Source organism: Prionailurus viverrinus, chromosome A2, assembly GCF_022837055.1.
Source record: "Prionailurus viverrinus isolate Anna chromosome A2, UM_Priviv_1.0, whole genome shotgun sequence".
NCBI classification, from domain to species: domain Eukaryota; kingdom Metazoa; phylum Chordata; class Mammalia; order Carnivora; family Felidae; genus Prionailurus; species Prionailurus viverrinus.
The window spans coordinates 4211888-4233301 of NC_062562.1; positions in this window are offsets into that span (position 1 = coordinate 4211888).

The window sequence follows — 21414 nt, forward strand, 5'->3', positions numbered from 1 at the left end:
TTGGTGAGGATGTGGAGAAATTGCAGCCCTTATGCATTGCTGGTGGGAATGTAAAATGGTGTAACTAGATGGAACTTTTTGGTTCCTCAAAAAACTTAAACACAGAATTACCATACGACCTGTAAATTCCACTTCTGGGTATACACTCCAAGGAACTGAAAGCAGGAACTAAAAGAGATATTTATACATCCATGTTCACAGCAACATTATTCACAGTAGCCAATAGGTGGGAACAACCCAAGTGACCATGGACAGATGAATGGAGAAACAAAATGTGGTCCATCCAGACAATGCAATATTATTCAGTCTTAAAAAGAAAGGGCGTTCTGACATCTGCTACAATACAGATGGCCCTTGGGGACATTATGCCCAGTGAAACAAGCCAGACACAAAAGAAAAAATGTTGTATTATCCCACTCATACTTGGTCCCCAAGGGAGACCCATCCATAGAGACAGAAAGTAGATGGTGGGATCCAGAGGCTGGGGGAGGGGAGTTAGTGTTTGCTGGGAACAGAGTTTCCATTTGGGAAGATGAACAGGTTCTGGAGATGGATGGTGAGGATGTGAATGTGCTTAATGCCACTGAAGTGTGCGCTTACCCATGGTTAAAATGGTAAATTTCGTGTTATGTGTATTTTATCACGATAGTAATAAAGAGTGAAGGTGGCTGGTTAATTCCTAGTTTACTTTTTGAACTTGGCTAAATGCCCAGGGGGGTTGGCCTTTTTTCTCCACACTAATCAGGAGCAGTCAGTCCATGAGCATTCAGGCTTTTCTTTTTGGTGTTTGGTGCAGAAGATTATCATATTGGAGCAGGCGGGCAAGTGGATGTTGCTGTTGACCAAACATTCTCTGTGTTTTAGCCATTGAAACAGGGACGCTTAACAACTGCACACTGAAGAAGACATTCAGGCTGAAGGCGGAAAAACAGACCGTGGATGTTCACTGAACCACCATTGAGCAGGAAAGCTTGGCAGGTAGAGTAAATGGTGGCCCTAGAATTTAGACAGTAGTCCAAGAATCTTCCCAATGGAATTTCATGTTGCTCCTATAAAGCAGTTTCCAGAAGCCCTTTATTGTTACTTAGTAAGTTCTGTGACGACAATATAAAGCCAGAGTCTGGGAGATTCGCATTGGGCTTTCATAGCCAGAAAAAGAAAAGCATCCAATTTCCTATTCTGTTTACTTGGGATGTGTTGGAGCGAGACTAGAGGGGATATTAATGATTTCCCAGGTTGGTTCCTGGCTTAACTTGCCTCTACCCTGGTCAAGGCTTGTTTTCTTAAACGTGAATGTCTTTTCCTTGCACCTGAACAGTGAATGGCTCCCAATTTCCTAGAGAAAGCTGACAGACCTTTTAGGACTCTCTTATTTTAACTTCTGAATATCTGTGTTTATATTTTATGCATTTATTTTTTTATTTAATTTTTACAATTTTTTAAAAATTTTGGGGGCGCCTGGGTGGCTGAGTAGGTTAAATGTCTGGCTCTATTTCAGCTCAAGTCATTATATTACTGTTGGTGGGGTCGAGCCCCACTTTGGGCTCCACGCTGACAGGAGGGAGTCTGCTTGGGCTCTCTCTCTCTTTCTCTGCCCCTCCCCTCTCTTTGTCTCAAAATAAATAAATAAACTTAAAAAATACATAGAAATAAAAACATAATTTTTAAAAATTTTTACTTGAGGTATAATTGACATAGAACATTATATTAGTTTCAAGTGTACATCATAATGATTTTATATTTGTCTAGCTCATTTTTAAAACTGTGCATAGTCTATCTTTCATTACCTTTACGATTTTTCTTTGATTACTTTTCGTAAGACCTTACTCTCCTGCGAATTTACCTGCTAGCAGTCTTTTCCTCCTCATTCACTTCCTTGCTCCCTCCTTCATTTCTTCCCTGTATCCCCTTCTTTCTCTCTCCTTTCCTTCCTTCTTTCTTCCTCTTTTTCTCTCCCTTCCCTTTCCTTCCTTCTCTCCATCCACCCATTCATCCACCCATCCGTTCTTCCCTGCATCCATCCATCCACCCATGCCTCTATCCATTTTCTGCCATCCATCTACTTACCCACTCATCTATCTACTAACCTTCCTGCTTTCTCGCCTTCCTTCCCCTTTTTTCCTTCCCCTCTCCCTTCATTCCTTCCATTGATTCATTGACTTAGGTCGAAAATTTTCAGGAATATAATAATGACGTCACCTTTTCCTAGCTCCAACATAAAGTTAGTTATTTAATATCTTTAATCTTTTCCTTGACTGTAAAATGCCAAAGAAAATTATGCCTATGCTTATCTTAAGAGTGGGAGTAAGGATGAAATTATCATTTAAAACAAAAAATACATTAAACATTAAATAATTATGACTTATGTGAATGGCTCGACAAATTGTCCCAAAAGGCTAAATAAATGGGAGCAAAAATTATTTTTTTCCAATGGTCTAGCATCCTATTCAAAAATGAGCATTAACACAGATGATCCCTTACATCATTTATTTTGCCATCAAATGGGCATCATTGAAACTAGGTGCAGTTTTCTTCTTTATCCCAAGTGCTGTTGCATTTATATCTTATGCTTCTATTGGTCCCCATAATTGATGAGAGCTTTGCATCTGAGGAAAACCTAATGACGAAGGAAAAGTTGCATAATTTCTACCTGAACTCCAAGGTAGTAAGTGGTACAACGAGATCCAGGAAGAACACCTCACTCTCCATATCCATTAATTTCGCATTTTACCATGAAAATGTGTGTGACAACCAGGTGACTCTATTACATCCGGAGGCATTTTGTAATTAAATGAGAATATTTCCATGCCGAAGAATTCACCGGTGAGAAGTCTTTAAAAATGAGGTAGATTCTCACTTGGGGCACCTGAGAAGCTCAGTGAATTAGATGTCTGACTCTTGAATTCAGCTCAGGTCATGATCTCACAGTTTGTGAGATGAAGCCCCAAATCAGGCTCCAAGCTGAGAGGGAGGAGACTCCTTGGGATTCTCTCTCTCCCTCTCTGTCTCTGCTTCTACCCTGCTCATTTGCACTCTTGTGCTCTTTCTAAATAAGTAAATAAACTTTTTTTTTAAAAAAGAGTGTCACTCATCTATGAGACATGGTGTTGTAAAATCCAAAATGAGCCAAAGGTGATGTGGTTGCCTTGGAAATTGGGATACCCATGAGCTGTACTGGGGAGATAACTTCAGAATCAGCCCCTCAACTGATTGAGGCTGTCCTCCAAGGCTCTGGACTGATCTGACTGGTCAAATTGGTCCAAATAAAAGTGGTCAGGTTTTAAGAAGGCACCAATCCAGAGCTAGCACAGGAGATGAGTGACAGTCCTTAGGTATTTTTGAGTTGCTTCTTAAGTGCCACAAGCAGGCATCGTACCAGGCACATTTCAATAGAGTTTCTAGGTTTCAGAACTTTGCCAAAATTAAAAATGATTCTGCTTTCTTCAAAGGGGTTCTACTTGCTGTGTAACTAATTACCCCAGAACTTGGCGACTTAAAATGATATGCATTTATTATCTCACTCGGTTCTGGGAGTGAGGAATCCAGAATGGCTTCTTTGGATGGTTCTGGCTCAAGGATTTTCACCAGGTTGCAGTAAAGATGTTGGCTGGGGCTTGTCACCTGAAAGCTTCACTGAGGCTGAAGGCTTTGTTTTCAAGGTCGTTCCCCCATGTGGCTGTTGGCTTGAGGCCTCTTTCTCGCCACCTGGGGCTCTCTGAGAGCTGCCTCAATGTCCTCATGGCATGGCAGCTCGCTTCTGTGAGTGCTCCGTGAGAGACTGTACTTAAGGGAGTGGAATTAGGCTTGGCATTTTGATGGGAGTGCCAAAGAATTGATGGACATTTTTTCTTTTTTTTAAATGTTCATTTATTTATTATTTTGGAGGTGGGGAGGGGCAGAGAGAGAGGGAGAGAGAGAATTCCAAGCAGGCTCCACACTGTCAGCATAGAGCATGACGTAGGGCTCAATTTCACAAACCATGAGATCATGACCTGAGCTGAAATCAAGAGTCAGATGCTTAACCAGCTGAGCCGCACAGGTGCCCCAAGAATTGATGGATATTTTTTAAACCACTAAAGGGAGATTATAGCTTCTGGAGCTGAACAGTATGCATTCAAGTCCCACCTCCCTTCCCACTCACTTCTTAGGAAAGTTACCAGCCTTCCACGCTGAGTTCAGCACAGAATGCTGTGGTTCTGCTACTGATAATAGCAACATGCATTGTTGACATGTAGGACAAATAAGTCAATGTATATAAAGCCCTTAAAATACTAACCAACCTTAGCAAATGGTACTGGGAGTATCGGATATCTGCATGCCAAAGAGTGAAGTTGGACACCTACCATATACAACATGAACACAAGATGGATCAAAGACATAATGTAAGACCTAAAACTATAAAACTCCTAGAAGAAACATGGCAGCAGTGCTTGATGACATTGGATTCCACAAGTGTTTCTGGGTATGACCCCAAAAGAACAGGAAACAAAAGTAGAAATAGACAAATGGAGTACATCAAACTAAAAACTTCTGCATGTGAAAGGATACAGTCAATGGAGTGAAAAGGTATCCCAGGGAATGGGAGAAAATACCTGATAATGGATTAGTATCCAGCATACATAGAGAATGTCTACAATTCAACAAGAACAAAATAACTCGATTTAAAAAAAAAAAAAGGGCAAGGAATCTGAATAGACATTTCTCCAAAGATGCTATACAGATGACCAAGAAGCACACAAAAAGATGCTGAATGTTACTAACCATTAGGTAAATGTAAATCAAAACCACAATGAGATATCACCTCACACCCATTAGTATAGATATTATATTAAAAAAAAAACAGCGTGAGGACATAGAGAAACTGGAACCACTGTGTAGTGCTGGTTAGGAATATAAAATAGCACAGCCACTATGAAAATAGTATGATGGCTCTTCAAAACCTTGAACCTAGTACTACCATATGAAATAATACATAATAGTATTTCACTTTAAAAAGAAACACAATTTTGATATATGCAACAACATGGATGAACCTTAAGGACACTACGCTAAATGAAATATGCCAAACACAGAAAGACAGTATTTACTTACTGTAATATTCCACCTGCATGAGGTCCCCAGGGTAGTCAAAGTCATAGAAACAGAAAGTATAAGGGTGTGTGCCAGGTGGTACAGGAAGAGAAATGAAGAGTTGTGTTTTAATGGGTATAGAGTTTCAGTTTTACAGAATGGAAAAATTCTAGAGATGGGTTACACAACAATGTGAACATACTTAACATTACTGCACTGTCCACTGAAAAATGGTTGAGATGGTAAGTTTTATGTTATGCATTTTTTTTACCATAATAGAAGCTTTTTTAAAAAAGTCTGACACATGGTAAGCATCCCCAAACTTTAGATACTGTTACTTTTTAGGCTTGACCTTTGATTTTTTTTTAAAAAATGCAATTAGATGGGAATTTCAGGACACAAGCAGTGGTGAGCACTTAGAATATATTTTTGCTGCCCTTTCATTTCCTATCAAAGATATTCCTAAGCAGTATTCAGACACCATTCCCTCTTTTCCAGCTCCTGGCTGAACATAGGATTTTTTTTTTTTCTTAGAAACACCCTTAGACCTAGATTAAGGAGAGAAACAGACTTTGTCTCCAGCATGTAATCAAACTTTGTGGGCATGATTGAATGACTGTGTGAAAGTATTTTGGCCCCGTTTATATCTCCCAGTGGGGCCCATTATAGTAAAGTTGTTCATTATAGTAAAGTTCAGTATAGTATGGCAAATCTTTTTATGTGTCATTCAAAGACAGTCAGCCAACATTTTTGTGTACATACTATATTTGGGGGGGGGGGGGTGTTACTTAACCTCTTTGTTTCTCTGTCCCCTAACACATAAATCTGGGACAGTAACACAACCTACACCACAGATTGCTGTGGGGGTTAACCGAGTTATTCTATGTTGAGTCTGTACAATGGTGCCTGCAAATGTAGATATCTGTCAACGTTATCTGTGATGGTGATGAGGACAATTACAAGGGACAAAAGAACTATTAGTTGGGAATTCAACAGATATAGTCTCTTCTCCAGGAAATCACATTGCCTTGACATCAAAAATGATCTTTTTCCTTCCTCTTCTCATTTACCTTACAAGTGAGACACGCAGTCAGGTAGGGTGGTTAAGATTCATAAGCATCCACTGGACTGAGAACCATCTGCTCAAAAATGGTTAAGATGGTAAATTTTGTGTTGTGTTCTGTATGTTTTACCACGTTAAAAAAAAAAAAGCTGCCAGCATTTAAAAACTGAGATTTTGCACGACAATCCAGATTTCCAGGTTTTTGTATTTTGATTTTTTTTTTTTTTTTTTTAAGAATGGAAGCACTGGCGATATTGAGCTCACATTCTTGTGTGGAAACCATTGCTGGGGCTGAAAGTAATGTGGCTTTCCAGATGGGTCACGTGGCACAGTTCCAACCCCTGTTTATTCATTCCCTAACGGTGGCCTGTTTGACAGATACATGCTGCCTGCCTGACCCTCCACAGGCATTTGAGTTTGCCACCATGAGCTGACGCAGAGAAGTATCAGGAGTCAACCCAAGCATCCTGCTCTGCTCAACTGTGTTCTGTTTACCTCGCATCCCCCTTTCCCCAGGGAATGGTGGACATTGTTCTCCGTGCACCCATCAGATTCTCCCAACCCTTGTCTCCCCTGCAGGTGCTGTGCTCCATCATCGCTGGTGTGCTGCACTACCTCTACCTGGCCTCCTTCACCTGGATGCTCCTTGAAGGGCTACAGCTTTTTCTAACTGTCAGAAACCTCAAGGTGGCCAACTACATCATTACGGGGAAGCTCAAGAAGTTCATGTATCCTTTTGGCTACGGGGTCCCAGCTCTGATTGTAGCTGTGTCTACATGTGTTGGACACAGCAGTTATGGGATACATACTAAGTAACCACGGTGTCTTTGTCATGAGGAAGTAATATATGTATGAACTCCCATGTATTGAACATCTACTACCTGCTCTGTTGTAGGTGCTGTGGGCACCCCAGGAAACAAAGCAGACAATAAGCAAATAGACATGGAATATGATGTTGGGCTACAATAGGTGCCACCACAGAGAGGCAAACTAGGGAAATGGGAATATATGTGAGCTGATAATTTTAAATAGTGTGGTCAGGGAAACCACTGAGAGGTAAACTTCGTATGTCATATGTTATTTGGCTTTTTAGATGTCTTACTGTATTAATTTCCTATTGCTGTGCTAACAAGTTAGCTCAAACTTGGTGACTTAAAACAATGCAAGTTTATTATCTTATTTTGAATTCTGTAGGTCAGAAGTCCAACCAGGTATCACTTAGCTAAAATCAAGGTGCCAGCAAAGTGCATTCCTTCTTGAGGTTCTAGGGGCTTTTCCAGCTTCTGGGGGCCACCCACATTCTTCAGCTTATGTCCCCCATCCTCTATCTTCAGGGCCAGCAACATTGCACGTCTCTGACCATCCTTCACATCTCTTTCTGACTTTCTTCTGTCTCCCCTTTCCCGTTGTAAGAACACTTGTGATTACATTGGATCCACTCAGGTAACCCAGGATAATATCCCCCATTCCAAAATCCTTATGTTCAATCATATCTGCAGAGTCCCTTTTGTTTCACAAAGTAGAAATTCACAAGTTCTGAGCATGAGAACATGGATATTTTGGGGGTGGAGAGAGGCTCACATTATCCTATCACACCTACAAATTGACCTTCTTTTTTAATTTCTTCTATCTTGTAAGATTAAATTTAGTAACAAGTGGGCAATCCTGGGTTTAAGGTGTTGATAACTTTTGGAAAAGGAATAACGCACAAGAGTATCCATTGAACTAAGCAGTGAACAACTTCCTTTTGAAATACAACTTGAGGAAAAGGCACTGTCATTTATGGATAAAAATCAGAGTTGAAACTAAATATTTTTGTTACCGAAAGCCAAATATACATTTATCCTATTTTTGGTCCATTCCAGTGGTTTTCAACTAGGGGTGATTTCATGTCCCACAGGGGACATTCAGCAGTGTCTGGAGACCTTTTTGGTTGTCACAACTTGAGGGAGGGGGTGGCCAGAGATGCTGCTAAATGTTTTGTGATGCACAGGCCAACCGCACAGTGAAGAACCACGGGCCCAAAATGCCAGTAGAGCCAAGGCAGGGGAGCTCTGGTCTATTCAAAGCCCCTGCTCTGAGTTTGTAACTGAATTCTGATAGTGGAAGGACATGGTGGCATTCATTGAGTCCTCTATGCTTAACTGAATGTCCGGGGTTACAATGCCCAGAAGGTAAGTCTTCCATGAATGCTAATCATTGTTAATTTTTTCTCAGTGTTAATGGTTGTCACCTATTATATTATTTGTTTCCCCCTGACCCAGTTGCTGTACCCATTTTTCCCCCAATGTTTTAGTTTAGGGAAAGGTTTTTTAAGTGCATTTTCTTCTTTTTATGAAGAGCTGGAAAGTTGTTTATTCTCTTTTTCAGCTGCTGGGTCAGCTTCCTTTGAGTCTCATGGGGCCTGTTTTTGTTATTATTTTGGTGGGTTTATAATTTTTGTCATGACTTTGAATGTAGAAAATATGTTTCACTGATGTGACAAAGGGATAATTTGATAATGACCTATTTAAATTTTCTCTAGAGTCCTTGAACTTAAGGCAGAACATGCCAAGAGATTGTAGACCCTTTTCTTGTGGAAAGAGTCACATCTGAGTTGAAACTGAAACATCACATGAAATAAAGTTTCTGATGTTTATCTTGCCTGCACCACTGATGATGTGGCTTTTTAAAAAATATTTGGCCAAGTCAGTTGGAGAAAGACAGATATCATATGTTTTCACTCATGTGGATCTTGAGAAACTTAACAAGACTATGGTGGAAGGGAAGGGGAAAAAAATAGTTACAGAGAGGGAGGGAGGCAAACCATAAGAGACTCTTAAATACGGAGAACAAACCGAGGGTTGAGGAGGGATGGGGGAGAGGGGAAAGTGGGTGATGGGCATTGAGGAGGGCATTTGTTGGGATGAGCACTGGGTATTGTATGTAAGCATGGTAATCTACCCCAAAAATCAAGAGCACATTTTACCCACTATATGTTAGCCAATTTGACAATAATTATATTTACAAAAATAAAAATAAATATTTTTTTAAAGTTCAAAACCAAAAGAAATAATTTTGGCCAAGGTCAATCACCTTTTTGAAATTGTAATGAGAATATTGAACATGAGCTCTATTCCTGTTAGTAAAAGTTTAGGTGTAAAATGCAGTGTTGTCGGCCATAGGCATGATGTCATACAGCAGAGGTCTAGAACATAATCACCTTGCATGACCCAAACTTTATACCTCCTGAATCATAGCTCCTGATAGCCTCTCTCCCCCTCACCATCTCCTGAGACCACCATCCTACTTTCCACTTCTATGAATTTGACTTGAGTTTGACTGTTTTAGGTACCTCATGTAAGTGGAATCATACCATATTTGTCCTTCTGTGACTGGCTTAGTTCACTTAGTATAACCTCCTCAAGGTTCATCCATGTGGTCACATATTGTAGGGTTTCCCTCTCTTTAGGGCTAAATAATATTCCACTATGTCCATCTGATTATCCAACTGGCTATTTCTATCATAAATTATTTATCCATTCATCTGTTAACGGACACTTAGATTGTTTGCACATCTTGACTATTGTGAATAATGCTGCAATGAATATAGGAGTGTCATAGACTCTGGGTCTGGAGTTCTCTCCTGTCCAGCAATGCAGGATTGAAATGCAAGAGAGGCTAATGTCTGGGAGGAGACAAGAGCCCTGAGTAAGGGTCCTTGCTCCATTTTTATTAGGATCAGAAGGCTTATAAGCACAAAGAGACAATGAAACCGTGAACATTAACTCATGGGCATGGGGGAAAGGGGATTTTGAAGATATGTGGTGTTAGAGGGTTGGGTTAATACAGAACAAACTCCTGGCCCCGGGTGGATGGTTGTTTACAGCAGACATGAGGCCCCACCTTTGTTTACCTAAACTTGCCTACGGGATAATAAAGAGCATGCTACCTCAGGGTCAACAAGGCATCTTTCTTTTGTTAATTAGCTCAGGCTCTGGGAGACTTTGCTGCTGATCTAAAGTCCCTTTTTCCCATTTTTGTCCTTCCTTCCTGTAAAAGCAGCTTTCTGCTATTGTACTAAGCTGGGGGGCGTTTCTGCCCTGAATACCTAATCTTGTTTACTCATTTTGGATGTTTCCATCCTGAGATTTCTTATTCCTGTACCTTTGTGTCCTATACTGGGGGCCTTTGCCCTGTTTACCTAACCTTGTTTACCTGATCTTGGATGCATGCATCCTGTGACTTTCTATTTCTTTATCCCTTGTTAACCCATCAGTGCAAGTTCAGGGAATTCCTGTTATTCCCCACATAGGAGTATGTGTATCTCTTTGAGATTCAGATTTCAATTCTTTAGGATAAGTACCCAGAAGTGGGATTGTTGGATCATATGTCACTTATATTCTTAGTATGTTGAAGAAGCTCCATATTGTTTTCCACAGCAGCTACACCAACGTATTTCTACCAACAGCACACAGCATTCCAATTTCTCCACATGCTTCCCAACACTTGTTATCTTTTTCATTTTCAAATAACTTAAAAATCACAAGAAGTTGTAAAAATAGTACAGAGTCCCACATACCCTTCACTCAGCTTTCCCTAAAGATATTAGGTTTTTTTTAATGTTTATTTATTTTTGGGAGAGAGAGAGAGAGAGACAGAGAGCAAGTGGGGAGGGGCAGAGAGAGAAGGAGACACAGAACTCAAAGCAAGCTCCAGGCTCTGACCTGTCCACACAGAGCCCGATGTGGGGCTCCCAATCCATGAACTGGGAGACCATGACCTGAGCTGATGTTGAACGTTTAACTGACTGAGCCACCCACATGCCCCAAGATGTTGGAAAACATTTAATACATGATTTTAAAATATGATTATACAAAAGGCATGCCAATGGGGGAGGAAACAAAACCCTCAAAACCTTAGAGAAGATAAGCACCAAAATGGAAATAGTGCTTATCTCTGTGTGTGAATTTCTTCTCTGGAATTTCAGATAATTTCTGTTTGTTTTTCTGCATTTTCCTAATTTTGGATAATGACCATATGTTGCTTCTCTGATCAGAAAAAAAAAAAAATGGAAGCTAATTTTTAGAAAATCACTGTGTACACTGAGTTTTAGGAATCCTAAACGTATTTTACAAGTTTTGAGAATGAATACCTGTCACTTCCTATTTAATTAAAAACATTGGGTATTAGCCTACTTTAAGCTCTGCTCTTCATGTCACTTCCCAGATCAACTTGTCCTTCTATTTGACCACCCTGTGGATTTTAAAAGACCAACTTAAGTCCCTCAAGAATGAAGTATCTGGGATGCAGAACACAAGGTAGGTAGGCGCAGAGCTGGAAAACCGGAGGGGGGGGGGGTTGTTGTTTTTCACTGCCTAAAGTGAGGGCAGTGATTCTAACCTGGGGGCTATTTTCTGAAGACGATTTTGGTTATGGCAATATGGGATGGGGGGGGTGAAGAGGGGAAGGTTGCTACTGGCATCTAGATGGTACAGACCAACGATAGTGCTAAATATCCTACAACACACAGGACAGCCCCCGCCACAAAGATGACCCCCCCCCCAGGGGTGTCTGGGTGGCTTAGTCGGTTAAGCATCCAACTTCTGCTCAGGTCATGATTTCCTGGTTTGTGTGTTCTAGTCCCACGTTGGGCTCTGTGCTGACAGCTCAGAGCCTGGAGCTTGCCTCAGATTTTGTGTCTCCCTCTCTCTGCCCCTCCCCTGCTCGTGCTATGTCTCTCTCTGTCTCTCAAAAATAAACATTAAATTTTTTTTTTAAAAAGGTGACCCACCCCCAATGTCAGGAATGCCAAGGCTAAGAAACCCTGAGTTAGGAGAATAATGCTTTTTCAGTTTTGCCATTTTTATAATTTGGGGAATTTATATGGTCCAGGTGAAAACGAAAATTTATCCAGTATATGAACCTCTAAGGATGTATTTCTGCTAGGAATCATTTTCAGTACTTAATAGTATGAAATATATGTTGTACTTAATATTGTATTAACTTATTGTTTTACACAGGTGTCATTTAGGTATGTAGGAAGAACAATAGATCGGGAGATAGCTGCCATTGAAAAGATAATGTTATAATCACAGACCCCAAAAGGAAGGGAATGCTGTGTCAGGAGTGGGGAGATATCCTGGGGGAAACACCGGAGTTGGCTAGCAGGCAGAGGCACAGGGGAAATTGTAGGCAAGCGCCTTTATTGTGGGGTGTGTGGAAAGGAGGTGAGGCAGGGTACACAGGTTTAGGATGGACTAGTTTGAATAGCCAGTGGGCTCCTGGGTATAGGGGCTGTCCTGGGTTGTCTGGTACCTGGTCCTGGGGTAGTTAAGATAGATGGATAGTGGCCTAGAGTGTGAGAGCCCCATAAAGGAGGTGGTTGAGGGTGTGGGCCCTGGGTTGGTTGGTTTGCATTTGAAAGGTACACTCTACGAATTGACTAACCCCATAAGGGGCAGTCCCTCCACAGGGTCAGTAGGATTCCAGTTGTGACAGCAACTGAATACAGAAAATTAAAAAGCATGGTTAATACACTCATAGTATATGATTATAATAAATGCCATTATGTTAATATTATGAGTGTTGGAACATTTCCCATTTCATTATACCAAACATAAATTACTTTTTGTGTATATGTATTACTTTCTATAAATAATTACATGGCATAAATTATATCACAGTCACATTATACAATGCTAGCATTACATATCAGTGATCCCTTTAACACTCCTGCCAGAGGTTACCATGTTTAACGGTCTGACATTCTTAGTCCCAAGCCTTGAAGCAAGAGTAAATATGTGATAGAAAGCGTTGCCATGAGCCATAGAGCTGACGTTGTTCTGCTTCTTGGTTTTGGCAGGATGCTGACGTTCAAAGCCGTTGCTCAGGTTTTCATTCTGGGCTCTTCTTGGGGCCTTGGCTTCTTTCTGGTGGAAGGAGTGCTGGACCCTGTCAGGTTGGTGATGACCTTCACCATCATCAGCATCCTCCAGGGCGTCCATGTCTACTTGGTCCACTGCCTTCTGAATCACAAGGTAAACCAGTGTCTCCTCCCCATGTTCCATGGCCCCTTGGTGTCTCATGTTTTACTATTTTCTGTCTCCTGGGCTTCTCCATTGCTTGCATGGTGGTGTATGTGTGTATGCATGGGGCTCTTTCTTCCATATCATAATGTTTGTCCCAGAGACCACCTTTTCAGGATTTGTCTTTCTTGCTTCCAATCATTTGAATTTGCACTGAAGCAGCAGAAACTGGATAGAGCCATACAAAGTCCACATTATCTGACAATGAGAAAAAAAAATCACAAATGAGGAAAACATACTAAATTCTGGGGCAGGGTAGGGGGAGCCTTGCTTAGGACTTAACTAGGCAAAATCCCTATGCTATGAAAACAAGTCTGAGTTGTTATATTTGAAACTGAGTTTATAATTGTAAATGCGGGCTACTTCTTAGAATGAAAAAAGAATCAAATGTTGGTTTTTAGAGGGGCATTATTTTATGCGTTATGATGTGGTAGCTACGATATAATGATTTTTATGTGATGCTCGACTTTTGCAAACTGCAGCTTCACATAAATTATCTGGGTATTTATTAATTTCCCAAGGATCTCTGAATCTTTTTTTTATTTAACTTTATTTTTTATTTTTTAAAATTTGCATCCAAATCAGTTAGTATATAGTGAAGCAAGGATTTCAGTAGATTCCTTAATGCCCCTTACCCATTTAGTCCATCCCCCCTCCCACAACCCCTCCAGTAACCCTCAGTTTGTTCTCCATATTTATGAGTCTCTTTTGTCCTCCTCCCTGTTTTTATATTATTTTTGTTTCCCTTTCCCTTATGTTCATCTGTTTTGTCTCTTAAAGTCCTCATATGAGTGAAGTCATATGATTTTTGTCTTTCTCTGACTTATTTCACTTAGCATAATCCCCTCCAGTTCCATCCACGTAGTTGCAAATGGTAAGATTTCATTCTTTTTGATTGCCGAGTAATACTCCATTGTGTATGTATATATATATATATATATACACACACACCACAACTTCTTTTTTTTTTATTTTTTTTAACATTTTATTTATATTTGAGAGAGAGAGAGAGAGAGAGCATGAACAGGGGAGGGTCAGAGAAAGAGGGAGACACAGAATCCGAAACAGGCTCCAGGCTCTGAGCTGTCAGCACAGAGCCCGACGCGGGGCTCGAACTCACGGACCCTGAGATCATGACCTGAGCCTAAGTCGGACGCTCAACCGACTGAGCCACAGGCGCCCCTACACACCATAACTTCTTTATCCATTCATCCATCGATGGACATTTGGGCTCTTTCCATACTTTGGCTATTGTTGATAGTGCTGCTATAAACTTGGGGTGCATGTGTCCCTTCAAAACAGCACACCTGTATCCCTTGGATAAATGCCTAGTAGTGCAATTGCTGGGTCGTAGGGTAGTTCTATTTTTACTTTTTTGAGGAACCTCCATACTGCTTTCCAGAGTGGCTGCATCAGCTTGCATTCCCACCAACAATGCAAAAGAGATCCTCTTTCTCCACATCCTCACCAACATCTGTTGTTGCCTGAGTTGTTAATGTTAGCCATTCTGGCAGGTGTAAGGTGGTATCTCATTGTGGTTTTGATTTGTATTTCCCTGATGATGAGTGATGTTGAGCATTTTTTCATGTGTCGGTTGGCCATCTGGATGTCTTCTTTGGAGAAGTGTCTATTCATGTCTTTTGCCCATTTCTTCACTGGATTATTTGTTTTTTGGGTGTTGAGTTTGAGAAGTTCTTTGTAGATTTTGGATACTAACCCTTTATCTGATATGTCATTTGCAAATATCTTCTCCCATTCTGTTGGTTGCCTTTTAGTTTTGTTGATTGTTTCCTATGCTGTGCAGAAGGTTTTTATTTTGATGAGGTCCCAGTAGTTCATTTTTGCTTTTGTTTCCCTTGCCTCCAGAGACGTGTTGAGTAAGAAATTGCTGCACGCAAGGTCAAAGAGGTTTTTGCCTGCTTTCTCCTCGAGGATTTTGATGGCTTCCTTTCTTACATTGAGGTCTTTCATCCATTTTGAGTTTATTTTTGTTATGATGTAAGAAAGTGGTCCAGGTTCATTCTTCTGCATGTCGCTGTCCAGTTTTCCCAGCACCACTTGCTAAAGAGACTGTCTTTGTTCCATTGGATATTCTTTCCTGCTTTGTCAAAGATTAGTTGCCCATACGTTTGAGGGTCCATTTCTGGCTTCTCTATTCTGTTCCATTGATCTGAGTGTCTGTTCTTGTGCCAGTACCATACTGTCTTGATGATTACACCTTTGTAGTATAGCTTGAAGTCTGGGATTGTGATGCCTCCAGCTTTGGTTTTCTTTTTCAAGATTGCTTTCGCTATTCAGGGTCTTTTCTGGTTCCATACAAATTTTAGAATTATTTGTTCTAGCTCTGTGAAGAATCCTGGTGTTACTTTGATAGGGATCAGGTTAAATATGTAGATTGCTTTAGGTAGTATCGACATTTTAACAATATTTGTTCTTCCTATCCAGGAGCATGGAATCTTTTTCCATTTGTGTCTTCTTCAATTTCTTTCATAAGCTTTCTATAGTTTTCAGTGTATAAATTTTTCACCTCTTTGGTTAGATTTATTCCTAGGTATTTTATGGGTTTTGGTGCAACTGTAAATGGGATTGATTCCTTGATTTCTCTTTCTGTCACTTCATTGTTGGTGTATAGGAATGCAACTGATTTCTCTGCATTGATTTTATATCCTGCAACTTTGCTGAATTCATGAATCAGTTCTAGCAGTTTTTGGTGGAATCTTTTGGGTTTTCCATATAGAGTATCATGTCATCTGCAAAGGGTGAAAGTTTGACCTCCTTCTGGCTGATTTGGATGCCTCTTATTTCTTCATGTTGTCTGATTACTGAGGTTAAGACTTCCAATACTATTTTGAATAACAGTGGCTAGAATGGACATTCCTGTCTTGTTCCTGACCTTAGGGGGAAAATTCTCAGTTTTTCCCCATTGAGGATGATATTAGCATTGGGCCATTCATATATGGCTTTTATGATCTGGAGGTATGGTCCTTCTATCCCTACTGTCTTGAGGGTTTTTATCAAGAAAGCATGCTGTATTTTGTCAAATGCTTTCTCTGCTCTATTGAGAGGATCATATGGTTCTTGTCCTTTCTTTTACTGATGTGATGAATCACGTAATTGTTTTGCAGATATTGAACCACGCTGCATCCCAGTTATAAATCCCACTTGGTCGTGGTGAATAATTCTTTTAATGTATTGTTGGATCCAGTTGGCTAGTATCTTGTTGAGGATTTTTGCATCCATGTTCATCAGGGAAATTGGTCTATGGTTCTCCTTTTTAGTGGGGTCTCTGGTTTGGGAATCAAGGTAATGCTGGCCTCATAGAGTTTGGAAGTTCTCCTTACATTTCTATTTTTTGGAACAGTTTCAAGAGAATAGGTGTTAAATCTTCCTTAAATGTTTGGTAGAATTCCTCTGGAAAGCCATCTGGCCCTGGACTCTTGTTTTTTGGCAGATTTTTTTATTACTAATTCGATTTCCTTTTCATTATGGGTCTGTTCAAGTTTTCTATTTCTTTCTGCTTCAGTTTTGGTAGTGTATATGTTCCAGGAATTTGTCCATTTCTTCCAGGTTGCCCATTTTATTGGCATATAATTGCTCATAATATTCTTATTATTGTTTTTATTTCTGTTGTGTTGGTTGTGATTTCTCCTCCTTCATTCTTGATTTTACTTATTTGGGTCCTTTCCTTTTTCTTCTTGGTCAAACTGGCTAGTGGTTTATCAATTTTCTTAATTCTTTCAAAGAACCAGCTTCTGGTTTCATTGATCTGTTCTACTTTTTTTTGTTTGTTTGTTTCGATAGCATTAATTTCTGCTCTCATCTTTATTATTTCCTGTCTTCTGCTGGTTTTGGGTTTTATTTGCTGTTCTTTTTCCAGCTCCTTAAGGTGTAAGGTTAGGTTGTGTATCTGAGATCTTTCTTCCTTCTTTAGGATGACCTGGATTGCTATATACTTTCCTCTTATGACTGCCTTTGCTGCGTCCCAGAGGTTTTGGGTTGTGGTGCTATCATTTTCATTGACTTCCATAAACTTGTTAATTTCTTCTTTAACTGGTTGGTTAGCCCATTCATTCTTTAGTAGGACGTTCTTCAGTCTCCAAGTATTTGTTACCTTTCCAAAATTTCTCTTGTTGTTGATTTCAAGTTTCCTAGCCTTGTGGTCTGAAAATATGCATGGTATGACCTTGATCTTTTTGTACTTGTTGAGGGTTGATTTGTGTCCCAGTATGTGATCTATGCTGGAGAACATTCCATGTGCACTGGAGAAGCATGTATATTCTGCTTTAGGATGAAATGTTCTGAATATATCCGTTAAGTCCATTTGGTCCAGTGTGTCATTCAAAACCATGTTCCCTTGTTGATTTCTCTTTAGATGATCTGTCCATTGCTGTGAGTGGGGTGTTGAAGTCCCCTACTATTATGGTATTATTATCAATGAGTTTCTTTATGTTTATGATTAATTGATTTATATATTTGGGTTTTCCACATTTGGAGCATAAATGTTTACAATTGTTATGTCTTCTTGATGGATAGCCCCTTAATTATGATATAATTCCCTTCTTCACCTCTTGTTACAGTCTTTATTTTCAAGTCTAGATTGTCTGATGTAAGTATGGCTACTCTGGCTTTCTTTCGTTGACCATTAGCATGATAGATGGTTCTCCATCCCCTTACTTTCAATCTGAAGGTGTCTTTAGGTCTAAACTGGGTCTCTTGTAAACAGCATATAGATGGATCTTATTTTCTTTTATTTTTAAATATTTTTTAATGTTTTATTTTTTTGAGAGAAAGAGGGAGAATGAGTGGGGGAGGAGCAGAGAGAGAGGGAGACACAGAATCTGAAGCAGGCTCCTGGTTCTGAGCTGTCAGCACAGAGCCCTATGTGGGGCTTGAACTTATGAACCATGAGATCATGACCTGAGCCAAAGTTAGAAGCTTAACCAACTGAGCCACCCAGGCACCCAGATGGATCTTGTTTTCTTATCCATTCTATTATCCTATTCTTTTGATTGGAATATTTAGTCCATTGATGTTTAGAGTGAGTACTGAAAAGAAATGAATGTATTGCCATTATGTTGCCTGTAGAGTTGGAGTTTCTGATAGTGTTCTCTGGTCCTTTCTAATCTTTGTTGCTTTTGGTCTTTTTTTTTTTTTCCATCTTTTCTCCCTCAGAGAGTTCCCCTTAAAATTTCTTGCAGGGCTGGTTTAATGGTCATGAACTCCTTTAATTTTTGTTTGGGAAACTTTTTATCTCTCCTATTTTGAATGACAGCCTTGCTGGATAAAGAATTCTTGGCTGCATATTTTTCTGAGTCAGCACACTGAATATATCTTGTCACTGCTTTCTGGCCTGCCAATTTTCTGTGGATAGGTCTGCTGCAAACCTGATCTGTCTTCCCTTGTAGGTTAGGGACTTTTTTCCCTTGCTGTTTTCATGATTCTCTCCTTGCCTGAGTATTTTGTGAATTTGACTATGATCTGCCTTGTTGATGGTCAATTTTTGTTGAATCTAATGGGAGTCCTCTGTGCTTCCTGGATTTTGATGTCTGTGTCTTTCCCCAGGTTAGGAAAATTTTCCACTATGATTTGCTCACATAACCCTTCTACCCCTATTTCTCTCTCTTCCTCTTCTGTGACCCCTATGATTCTGATGTTGTTCCTTTTTCATGAATCACTGATTTCTCTAATTCTTAAATCGTGCTCTTTTGCCTTAGTCTCCCTCTTTTTTTCTGCTTCATTATTCTCCATAAGTTTGTCCTCCAGGTCGCTAATTCTCTGCTCTACCTCATCCATCCTTGCTGCCGTGGCATTCATTCAAGATTTCAGCTTAGTTATACCATTTTTTATTTCATCCTGACTAGCTTTTATCTCCACAGAAAGGGATTTTAATCTGTTTTCAACCCCAGCTAGTATTCTTATTATCATGATTCTAAATTCTGGTTCAGACATCTTGCTTTTAGCTGTATTGATTAAGTCCCTGGCTGTCATTTCTTCCTGTTCTTTCTTTTGGGGTGAATTTCTTCGTTTCATCATTTTTAAGGAAGAAACAGAAAAAATTAAAATTAAAAAATTAAAAACAACACGAAAAAGTCAAATAAAAGATGCTAGATCCTAGGTGTGTTCTGGTCTGTTTTTGAAAGGAGGTTGATAGATTAGAGAAAAAAAGAGAAAGATAAAAAAGAAAAAAGGAAACTGTTGTAAATTTGAAAAAATGAATACAATGAAATAGAATAAAATGAAATAATGGAAATAAAAAAATAGCATTTGAAAAATTTACAAAAAAATAAAAAATATAGCAGAAAAAATTAAAGACATATATTTAATAGAAATGAAAAATAGAGATAATTTGTTTCTGTTTCTGTATTCAAGAATCAGAAAAAAAAGTGAATAGATGGACCAGCAAACAGACTGAAGTACGATTGAAATCACATCGTTTTCCCCTAGAAGTTGGACTATGTAGCACTTTATAGTCCATAAACTATGCAGGCAGAGAGACTTGTGTTCCTGAAGAGCGAGGTTGGCCCAGTTGGGCAGGCTTAGTGTAACAGCTATTCTCCACTAGATGGCGCTGCTTAGCTTACTGGGTGAACTGTTGTAGCGAGTGTAGGTGTGTATGCACATGCGTGGGAGGAGTGAAAATGGCATCACCCAGCTACCCAGTCTCTAGTATCAGAACTCTGGTCTCCCTGATCAGCTATCATGCACCCCTCCTTTGTCTCCAGCTTCCATCCACTCCCCACTTCTGCACTGTCCAAGCCAGTGACCAAGCCAGCAGGCTGCAGATGGCACCTCCCTGCTGAGTTTTATCTTAGATGCAGCTGTTTCCCAACCCCTCACTTCTGAGGGACTGTGGTGTTGACCTGTTCTGACCCCCACAGGAGGATCTCACCAAGCAATGGCCGGGTGTCGGCCACACCCAGGAACATTCGCAGGACCATGCTTCTCTCGATGCCCAGAGACCGTGGCTGGGTGCCAGCCTGCCCCCCCCCCCCCAAAAGTTTATGCAATCTTGTAGCAGCATTTCAGGGATTATGGAAAATCACAACATCTGGGACCAGGCTTCAACCTTAACATCCTTGTTCCAGCACCAGCAAATGTGGCTGTTCTCCGGGGTCTGCTGGGACCTTTGCCTGTGGGGTGGCCACACAGCCTCTACCAAATTTCCCCCCTGTAGGGGGACTGCCTCTTCCCATGTGGCCTAAGGATCTCACTCTCTCCTCCTGGGGATTTGCCCTTCCCACCCAAGCACTGCCAGGTAAAGAGCTGCAGAGTTTCAGATTCTGTGTTCCCCCTGTTTGTAGAGTCTTCATGGAATTTAAAACCTCTCCTTTCTGCCTTTTTTGTTCAGTCCCTTGCATACTTTTTCTTTTCTCTCCAGCTGCTTTTGGGGGGGGGGGGGGATGCTTTCCATTCTCTCCTCCTGTCTCCATCCTCTCTCCAAGCAAAAACAGCTCCCTGCCCTCTGCAGCTTTCTCCCCCAGTTCACCTCTCCATGCTATGTACCTGCTGAGTCCTCTGGTTTGGGTTGTTAATCCTCAAATCAGTTTACTAGGTGTGCAGGATGGTTTAGGGTTGATCTGGCTGCATTTCAGGGACGCGAGACACACACACACAATGCTGTTCTACTCTCTTGGTCCCTCCCTGTGTTTTCTTTTATCTCATTAATTTTCCTTAAAGCAGCTATTTTGAATTTTTCTCCAGGTAAATCCCTTGAGAATAGTATTGGTTGTTGGAATATTATTGGTAGGATTTGGTGGAGTCATGTTTCCTTATTGTTTTCGTGTTTCTTTGAAGTTTTTCCTTGCTGTCTTTGCATATGAAGTGTAGTTACCTCCTGTGGTTTTTACTAACTGCCTCCAGGGAGAAATACCTCCTGTCAGCCCAGCTAGAGATCGAGGCTTCCTCAGATCTTCTGGGGTCATGCCAGTTCCATGCCTCTTGCTCCCTCTTGTGGCACAATTCTTATATTTGTGTGCTTTGTCCCTACCCTGCCAGGCACCAGACCAGGTGCTAACAGACTCTGGTCTTGCTTTTCCCAAAGGTAACACTACCTGCTGCTGCTAAAGTTGTAGTCTCTCCCTGTCTGCCAGAGATTACTCTCACTGCTCTCTTCAGAAGCAGGCAAAGGGAGCTGACCACGGAATGGGGCAGTGAGGGTGAGGAATACAGAATACTGGTCGTGTCTGTGGGCCACCCAGTGACTCCTGAGCGGAC